General features: G+C 44.2%; 1 non-coding gene across 1 annotated transcript; it reads left to right on the top strand.

Moving 5' to 3' along the window:
- The first annotated feature begins 9,708 nt into the window (after positions 1-9,708).
- Positions 9,709-9,776, top strand: LOC148030006 (small nucleolar RNA SNORD36). The gene has a single exon (XR_015692300.1). It is a non-coding gene; the product is annotated as a small nucleolar RNA SNORD36 (small nucleolar RNA).
- Positions 9,777-10,647: the final 871 nt, after the last annotated feature.

Consider the following 10,647-nt stretch of genomic DNA (forward strand, 5'->3'; position numbering starts at 1 on the left):
CCGGGGCTCATACGCAAAGAGGATTCTTTGTGCGAGAAGTTGATGGGGACGCCTGTCCTTTTCGGGCGTTTCATTAATTTAGTGTGTACATGGGTGATTCCATAGCGGGTGATTCCGCAAAATGCATATTAAATTAATAAACGTTTATGAGTTTAGAGTGCGCACTCGTAATAAATTAAGGTTAGGATTTATTTCTAACCGGTTGATTTATTTATGTAGCTGAAGACTGCTAGGTATTCACTTTTGTCGGTTTAATTGTGTTATTTTACTAATGATTGTGAATGCTTCAGTTGATGTGTAGAGATAGCAGCAGTGGCGGAGGAAAGCATTGGAGTCTAGCGGGTTTTCGACCTTTGGACTATATTTTGATAGGCGCCACGCCTATATTTTGTTATGTCTATAGAGACATCGATTATTTATTATTATTTTGTATGCGCTTATGTGCCTGGATATGTTATTTCTATTTGGACATTGAGATTGGGCGTGCCAGATACTATGGGCACCGTCCATTAGCTTTATTTTCCTATTTTTGGTAGAAAGTAAACTCAAAAGCTAAAAGCTTGTCATATTTTTGTAATTGGGCTATTTTTTAGCATAAAGATTGGAAATATACATTAAATACATGCTTTGTGAAGCGCTCACACAAGGCATGGGGGAGATTGAACCCAATTTGTCTCTTGTCTCATGTCGTGCTTGCTTTTTACATGGGTTTTTGTGCTAAAAAGTAGAGTACTTTGTTCTTGGGGACCTTCCGGGATTCACCACGTGAGCTATCTGCGTCCGATCTGCGCACCACCTCTAGCAGACGACATGTTCCTGTCCAATACAACGTTCGATTTGATGGCTACCTCCTTGGGTACGCCTCTTCAACAACTGATGACGCGATCTTCATCGACAACCCCTTGAGTGATGTGAGCTTTCATCCTAACCGGATGGGGAAGTGAGTATAGGCTGCCCCTCTGTATCTATCAACCGAGAGTGAGATAGAGGGTGGGGCGAGAGACCAGTCTTTTCCCTTCAAATCGAATGAGAGGTAAGAAGTGTGAATGAAGTGTTGCACGCACGGGATGGGCCTCTCAAAGCACAAAGCACGATTTGTTTCTGTGCACTGCACCATAAGGCTCCCTGGCCTTCCTTCTCGCACTGTATGCCGGCACAGGGCGGGATGCACTGTTGCACCATCAACTACGCACAAGGCATACACCCTTTGCACAAGTGATTGTGAGGATTACATCAATGGGTTTCAGGAAAAGGCTGCCCTCCTGTATCTATCAACAGAGAGTGAGACAGAGGGTGGGTTGAGTGTGACTGGAGTTTCTTCAATCAATTACCGAGAGGTGAGATTGAGGGACGTTACGACACTTGGAGTCAGGTATGTTCCTGTTTCCCTATGCACCCGTGGGATGGGTTTTTACCGTCATCACAAGACACATCACCCTGTTCTGTACACTGCACTGTAAGGCTCCCTTGCCTTCCTCCTTGCACTTATGCCAGATGGGTTGGATGCACTAATGCACCATCAACTGTGCACCCTGGCATACTCCTGCACCATTCCCCCTTGTTGATTCCTCAACCGAGTATGAGATATGGGGTTCCATCATTCTTCCTTGAATGATATTAGTCATGGGGCGAGTGACTGTTCTTTCATTTCATTTGAGTGACTGTGAGTTGAGTGCAATATCCCTCATCATCGACGAATTTCTTGCGATTCCTTCCATCAGCTACCTCCCTGGGTACTGCCACGTGGTCCCTGCCATGACGAACGTGTGCCGAGAAGATGCCTTGGTCCCTCCAGCGCCGACAACAACACTGGACGTGCCATCGACACTCAACCTTGATTCTTGACGAAATGGGCCAAGTTCTTCTAACCCTACACTTTGGTTTTTTCGTGCCGGTCATGTTTTAAGTGTGGGAAAGTTAGTGGATGGTCTGTGGCATGGTCCTAGGTCCCTGTTGTTCGGTTAACCCTATCCGTTAAGGTCTTAAGTGTGGGGACGCGTCCCTGCGCGTCTACATTGCATACCCATCTGCATATGCCTTATCTTGCTCATGCATGAATGCCTTGCCTTGCTTTTACCCTTGTGGGGTCCCTTCCCACCCACCCGGTTATGTTCCACCCACCCTTGGGGCTATTCCCTTGCAGTTTTCCTTCATTCCCTGATTTTGCGGTCCTGCCATGTGAATGCATCCTACGTTCACCAAAGTCCCAATCCAACCTTATAGCCCTGTTCCCCCCATTGAACTGATCAATTTTCCTTTTTACCTACCCCTGTTCCGGTGCACGGTTTTTGAGTTATTAATTTTTGACGCATTTTACGCAATTTAGACGGTTTTCCATGTGAACGTACTTTTCTTGCTTCCGAATCATGCTTTGACGTCAGAGCCCGGCCAACCGCTTTTCCCCTAACATTTTTCCTTTTTATTCCGCATCATTCCGATACATGGTTTGTCCGTTATTAATTTTCCGGTTTTTTAAGACTTTTTCGTGTGTATTTTTGACATCTTTCCATGTGAACCTGCCCTATTTGCATCGGAATTCCAATTTGATTTGACAGTCGTGTCCCCTGTGCCTTCCCCTACCTTTTTTCTTTTTTCTCCACCCTTTTTCAACTTCTGGATTTTTACTTATTAATTTTTAAATGAGTTTTCGAGAGTATTTTTGGAGTTTTTTGCATGTGAACCCCTCCTACTTCCGCCGGAACTGCGGTTTAACGTGATAACCCTGTGCCACTCCTTTTTGCGGACACTTTTCCTTCTTACTGCACGTCATTCCGGTGAACGGTTTGTCAGATATTAATTTTTGATCCCATTTTCGGGTTTATTTTTTGGGTTTTTCCCATGTGCACGCGTCTTATCTCAGTCGGAATTATATTTTGACGTGATAGGATTGTCGAGCACATCTTTCTGCACAGTTTTCCTTTTTTCTGCACTTCATTCCGATGCACGGATCTTTCGGTATTAATTTTTAAATTGCGTTTTTGGTTCGTTTTTTGTGTTTTTGCACGTGAACGCCCTTTACCCCTCCCGGAACCCTCGTCCCGTATTTTTCTTGTTTCCCCCCTGTCGTCGTGCCCACTTTTCATTTTTACGATATTTCGTTTTGACGTCCGGATTGGGAGTTATTAATTTTTCTTTATTTTTTCGTTTTTTTCTCACACTCGTTTTGCGCGTGAACGCTCCCTTTTTCGATTTTACGAATCTCCACGCGCCTCGGTCGTGTCCGCGAAACCCGTACCGTCTTCCCGGTGCCATTTCAATCCCGTCACAGCAAATTTTTTTACCCCGTCCCGCGCATGTGCGCGGGACGGGGGTACCTACCCTTGTCCCCACCCTGCCCACCCCCTATCCCTACCCTTCTCCCCACCCTGCCCACCCCCTGTCCCTACCCTTCCCTACCCTTCCCCCCACCTGCCCACCCCATGGCCCCCCCCATGGGCCCCCCCACCCCTTCCCCCCCAACTGCCCATCCCTTCCCCCCAACCGCCCTTCCCCCACTCGTTCTCTCTCCCTTTCTTTCCCTTCTTCTCCCTCCACTCCTTCTCCTCCCCCCACTCCCCCGTCCTGCCTCCCCTCGTAGCCCTTCTTCTCCCTCCCACTCCTTCTCCTCCCCCCACTCCTTCTTCCTCCTTCCTCTCCCTTCTCTCCTGCCGACTTCCTCCCCTCCTCCTCCCTCCTCTTCCCCTCCCTCCCCCGCCTCCTGTCTTCACCCCCGCCGCCCCCCAGCGAGTCCTCCCTCGCCTCCTCCTCCCTTCTCCACACCCCCGTCGCCCCCCAGCGAGTCCTCCCTCGCCTCCTCCTCCCTTCTCCACACCCCCGCCGCCCCCCAGCGAGTCCTCCCTCGCCTCCTCCTCCCTTCTCCACACCCCCGCCGCCCGCCCTTCTTCCTTGCCCTCTTCCTCCACCTCTCCTTCTTCTCCCCTGTCCCGCCGCCGAACGCCGCCCCGCTGTCGACGTTGCTGCCGCCGCGCCGCCGTTCGGACTCCGCCGACTCCGCCGCCGTCGCCGTCGACTCCGCCACCGCCGCCGCCGCACCTCCTCCTCTTCTCCTCCTCCCCCACCCACCACCTCCACCTCCAACCCACCTCCTGGTTAGTATTAACTCTAGTTAGTTAGAATTAACTGCACCATGGTTAATTAACCCCCACCATTTAACCTTAGTTAGTCATAACTTAACTAGAGTTAGTCCCCTACCCACTAACTTAACTAGAGTTAGTTCCCTACCCACTAACTTAACTAGAGTTAGTCCCCTACCCACTAACCTAACCCCTAGTTAGTTTACACCCTACTAACTTAACCATGATTAGTTGACTACCCCCACTAACTAACCCTAGGTTAGTTAGTCTCACCTAGGTTAGTTAGAACTGACCCCAGACTAACCTAATTGACTTAGTCCACCCTAGACTAACCCAGACTAACCTAATCAACATTGACTAACTTAACTAGACTTAGGTAGACTAACCTGACTTATCCCACTAACCAGACTTAATTGACTTATGCTTAATTGACTTATGTGATTAATGTGATTTAGGTGACTTAATTAATCACTACATTAATTTTTCCATTAAAAAATTTCAGAAAAATTTCTAAAAATTCCTTTTGCCAGTTGTCAATTTTTGGAACTTTGTCTGCTGGAAATTGCCTACCCTATAATTTCTGAAAATTCCACATTTCCTAAATTTACCCCTAAATTGCCAATAAATATAGAAAATTCATTTAAAAAATTGTAAAAAATTCTAAAAATTTCTAAAAACATTCTAAAAAATTTCCCTCACCTCCCTTGCTCATTTTCCATTTATTCAACCATAAATAATAACAATTAAAAATTAAAAAATAACAATAAATAAAAATAACAAAACCAACACAAACCAAATCAACACATCTGCTAAGGTGTTGTCCTTGTTGTTTCACCAGTGTTCTTTGCTTTTCCTTTACTGGAACTCTTCCGTGCGCATTCCTGCATTACATACACACCCCTTCGAGGTATTTATTTTATGTGCTTTATTTATTTATTTTCCCCCTTAATCACAATTAATTGTTAAAATGAACCCTTTCATTCACCCACAGTTTCCACGCGCATTCGCGCTAAACACACATTTTTTTTAAATTAAAATCAACCAGCCGTTCACTTAGCACGCGCTACGTGCGCTACAGAGGCACTTTAAATTTTTAATTAAAAAAGAACCAGCCGCCACATGAGCACGCGCTGGCAAAAAAGCGCTCCACATCACCTTAAATTGTAATCAATGAATTGCATTTAGAGACCCAGTCGGGAATCGAAGTCCGGGAATCGCATAACTGCACCGTTTAACCTAATAATTGGTAATTAAATTTATAATAAGGAACCGCCGTTTTCTTGTTAAGGTTTATCACCTAATAAAAATTCACCCATTCCTAATAATTGATTAAAATCAACCCTTCATTAAATTAATTCCCCCCTCACTGCAATTAATTCCCTTTTTAATGAAGCGTTTCGTGGGATGGGTTTACGCAGTCATTAGTGTTCTTTTCCATGGTCCAGTCTTGGTTATATCATAGATGTCGTATTGATATGTGTTGGATATGGTATGGTTTTGGTTTCCTGTCTTAGTTACGATTACGGGTACGGTATGTAGTTTTTTTTCTTTTATTGCCTGATACGGGGTTCAGGGTGTTTGTCTGATGCATCGCATGAAGCTTTCGGTCGCATTTGTCTCAAGGTCATGTCAAATTTTTTCTAGGATGTGGTTTGCTTGGGGTTAGTAGGCCGAGTCACGTTTTGATTGGTAATTCTCTTATCCTTGGTTTTTTGTATGTTGCTTTGCAGGCATTCTCTTTGATTATCTATGTTTGTGGTGTGTGTGTAACCATCTGAATGGCGCCTTCTCATGCTCCTCCCCCTATCTAGTACGTCCCACTAGTTAGTAGGGATTACTCATCCCTACTTACTTTTGAGCCCCTCACGAAGGCAGGACTTGCTGCTTTTGTGGCCACTCCTTTTCCATTACTTCTAGAGGATCCGTCCGTATGTGATGAGTTCCTGGCCTCTTACAGCAAGAAGACAGGAGTAGTCCAAGGCATGTCTATGACATTGACATCTCGAGGCTTAGGGAAGGCTCTGTCTTTACCCTTCAAAGGAGAACCTTTTGTGACCACTCGTCAGCTCTTCTCTAATGAAGAGATTCTCAAGCTGTTGCAGAAGCAGACAAGGGAAGTCCTTGATGTTAAGAAAGTGATAAACTCTTCAGGAGTTTCGTTTTCTATGATCACTGATCCCGTATGGAAGACGATGTGTCAGTTCCTTCAGGACAGGTTCATGCCTGCCAAAACGCCATCCCACTATTTGTCCAAAGAGCTTTTCACAGCTTCCAGGATGGTGCTAAAAGGAGTTGCTATTGATTGGAGCACATACCTCCTTACTAAAATGGATCAGCATTTTGTTAAAGTCACGAGGGGTAATGTTACCAATGTTACCTATGGATCATATTTGTCTGTCTTCTTGACCTATTCAGGTTTACAGAAGACTGTGCCTCCACCTCCTCCATCAGATCCAGTCCCTCCTCCTCCACCTTCAGAAGAGTCAGCACCTATTGACATTGAGGATGATGATTCTCCGCCTCCCCTAGTCATACAACGTAAACGCTTGAAGAGGGTAGCGGATAAAGCCCCTGCTGTACTTCCCTCAGTGCCTATCCCTGCTACTTCTGGCAGTGAACTCCCTGGGTATCTCACTTGCAATAATCTGTTCCGCGCACATCGAGAAGGATCCTTGGAGATCTCAGTTCCCTCCCTGAACAGTCACGTCTCAGGAGATGCCATTCCTTTCCTCTGCAAGGATATTCAAAGTTCCATTGAGTTGTCAGTGACAGCCTATGTTCAACAGCTGTACGCATCTTTCTATGAGGAGCTCATGCAGTCCAAAGACCAGTTGCATAAGGCAACATCTGAGTTAGCATCTGCTAAGGATACCCTAGCAGATCTATTTAAGCAAATGGAACAACAAACCCAACTGGTTGCCATTCAAAGTGATGAGATTTCTTCATTGAAGACCCAGTTACTCGAGGCTCAGTCACAGGTTACTAGCCTTTCAGCAGAGAAGGAGAGGATGTCCAGTGAAGCGAAAGAATTCCAAGTTCTCTTAGATAACAAGCTTTCAGCTTTACAAATGGCTAATGACACAGTGGCCACCCAAGCCTCCCAAATCCAGCAGTTGCAAGATCAGCTTGCAAAGTCCCGCTCTGTTCCTCCAAGCCCTCCTGTTTCATTAATTCCTTCTCTTTCACAACAGGATTTGGCTGCCCTACAGAGACAGGCTACTTTGTGCCCTCTATTCCAAGACAAAGTGGAAAGATTGCAGTCCCGAATGGACTTGTTATGGTCTACCTTTGAACAATTTCAGGACTTTGTCCTACCAGACCATTCTTTCTTTGTCCACTACCACTTGCAGAAGTTGGTCTTCTATATGAAGCTTTCCACGATGGATTTACCTTTTCCAGAGGATGGCTGGAGTGGAGCTTGGTCTGCTGAGTTGTTGACAGAGGTAGTTAGAATGCTCTTTGAAGATTCTGTCACGCCAGACACCATGTTGATGTCATACATGTATCTCCGCGGAGATTTGTTAATTCCAAATGAGGTAGATATGGCATGGTATGTGGGGGATGTGGTCTTACAGGCTGTTCTATATGTCAATCATTTGGAGTTGCGCATAGCTGATATGTTCCAGAGTTATTCCTCCAAAGTGGCTGATTGTCAGGATAGTTCGTGGCATCCCATGATTGATTCGGTGGTCCTCAATCAAAGACAAAACACAGCTCCTACCTTTGTCCAGAGTACTAACCAACTGAGGATGGATCTCTTAACCTATCTTTCCAAACATAATCCGTTTGATGCTACTTTCTTTGATGCCTATCATAGACGATTTCTCTTAGGACCTTCTGTTCCTACCCTCCTCTATTGCCAACAATTGGCTCACCGCTATGCTATATATTTTTCCCTTTGTCAAACTAATTCCACAGTAATTTTACCACTTCTTTTCCAACCTTCATCTTTCCCTCAAATTCCTATTTCCGCATTGAGGGGCACTTCAACTCTTCTTTCTTGCTCCCATGTCCTCACTGTGACAATGCCATAGTTCTTGCCCTTGTCAAAGTTCCTCAAAAATTCAGCACACATGCTGTAATCCACGGCCTGCCCCACCTTTTCCACATACTTGTGGAGGTGGCATCTGTCCACCAATTCTTTGACTACAGGTTCCTCCAAGATGGCCTCATCCAGGTTCAGTGTGTGCTTGAAGGTGAATTGATGAATCCTCGTGTCTCGACGCTGATGCCGAACTTGGTCATCTCTTCTTCAGAAAATGGGAGTTTGCCCCCTTTGTCTTGTCCTGCCATGGTGGTTACCTGTCAACACACTATGCCAACATTAATGCTTAAAAATCGACTTATTTCTAACAAAACTCAATGTTGACGAAAAATGTATGTGTCAAAAATTGGTATACTTGCTTAGAGGCTTGAATTTTAGAGACAGGCTCACAGCAACAATTGCTATTGTTTTCCCTTTGCAGTATCTTCCATTGAAACTCAATTAATCATAACATTCTGCTAGATAGCATGACTCTCATTTTGTTGACTCTCATTTTGCTCTACTCTTGCTCACATTGCTCCCCCCCCGTCTTGGATCTTTCAAGGAATCCTTCCTAGGATTTTTCCCCTTCTCCACCCTGTCCTTCACCCCTCATAAATGTTCCCTCCACATTTCCTATTTATCAGTTAACACTGTTCCTTAGTGATTCCTTACAAATTTCTGCCACTCCTTCTTTAACCTTTTCTTCCTTTTATGATTTTTCCTATCCTTCCCTACATCCACTTTCTCTTATTCCACTACCCTCTCCTAACACTTCCATATCTCAACCACCTCAGTTGGTTAGTGACTGTGACGGTTTTGATACTCAGATTTCCAGAAGAAGGGGATGGAGTTCGGATGATTGCCTTATAGGACCGCAGATTAATTGGCCAGTAATTCCAGGAGAATGGACAGCTTCCAGTCAAGCTTATCAAAACTATGTTCATTTTGCCCAACAATATTCACAGTCTGCAGATCCCTCAGTGAGATTAACTGCTCACTTTGCTTGGTACCTGGCGTATATGCATAGGCACTCTCATACTGATTCAAAGCCTATTCCAAAGTTGTGCATGAATGTCAATGTAAACATTGATTCCCAACAGCTGGAGATACTGTATTTTCATGCCCTCTGTTTGCCTAGTAGATACTTGGTCCTATTGGAAAGGATGTGTTGTCTCCAATTTTTTCAAAATCCTCCTAAAAACTTTGTAGATGAATCCTTATCTATGGATCGATTCCGACAACATCAATCTTTTAAGAGGGATCATCTTCATTGATGCCTTTCCAATGTATGGTGAAAGCTTTTTATGAAAAACTCTCTTTTTGAAGAAGTCATTCAGATGGTTGTGTTGTGTATTAGTGTTTGTGTTGTGAGTTCCTTTATGTCAAACGAACGTGGTGGTTTCCTATTGGATTTTGTGTACGAGCTATATTTTGGAGATTTGTCGAGATGGGGTCGTGGTTGGAGAGTTGAAGCTGATGCTGATAAAGAAGAAGCAAACTCTTATATCCTTTACCAATTTGTTGTGATTTTTAGTTTGATAAGAGGTGTTAATTTCACAAGAGTTTTCCTTTCTTTGTATTTTTATATCAGAAACAGGTTATAAGTTGGGGTCGTGGTGGATGGATTCTTTTTGAAAAGATATTGAAGATCAAAGTTGAGCTTTTCCCTGAACTTGTATTCCCTTTTTCCTGGGTCGCGAGGACGCTTCCTTATTAAGTGTGGGGATATGTTGAGTGTTGAAATGACTTGTTTTTTGGCTGATTTTTGTTGTTTTTGAGAGCTGAATGGTTGATTTTATGGGATGATTGGTTGATTTAGAAGTGGTTTGAGAATGTTTTGGATGATATTGATTGTGTTTTGGAAGATCATGATGCTTGTTGATGGTTCTGATAGGTTCTGAATGGTTCTGTATACCTTCTGTTTTGTTCTGTTTTGGTCTGTTTTGTTCTGATTGTCTTCTGTAAGGAGGGAAGGAGTATTGATTGATGAAGAATGAGATATTGTGAAAGCTTAGTGAATGGTTTGTGAGAGTTTGAAATGGGTTGAGAATGAGTGATGTGGTTTTGATGATCTTCTGTAACCTTCTGTAGGTCTTCTGTAGAGCTTCTGCTTCTGTTCTGTTTCTGTTCTGTTCTGTACTGTCTCTGTTCTGGTACTGTTCTGTAGACTATTCTGTATGCTTCTGTAAGTGTTCTGTGGAATGTATGTGTGACTTTGGGGAAAGTTTTCTAGCCTTGGAAAGAGGTGAATACAAGTGCAAAAGAGCTGAAGGAAGTGGAAGAAGTAGCTGTTAAAGACTTAAGAGAAGACTAGAGTGAAGTGACAGTAGTGAGCCGTGAAGAGACACTGTAGTGGCTCTGGTGACCCTTCATATCAGACATACCTCTTGGGAGGGGTATCCACGACCTAAGAGTGATTATTGAGAGTAATTTTGAGAGATTGTAGTGAGGACATGATGTATCATTGATGGGGTGAGAGAGAGAGAGTCAGAGATAGCCAATTCTACTCAAACAGAGTGATTGTATATGAGAGATTGAGAGAGAAGA

This window comes from Lygodium microphyllum, chromosome 10, assembly GCF_053477565.2.
Source record: "Lygodium microphyllum isolate KBCC chromosome 10, Lygodium_microphyllum_v1.1.10, whole genome shotgun sequence".
NCBI lineage: Eukaryota > Viridiplantae > Streptophyta > Polypodiopsida > Schizaeales > Lygodiaceae > Lygodium > Lygodium microphyllum.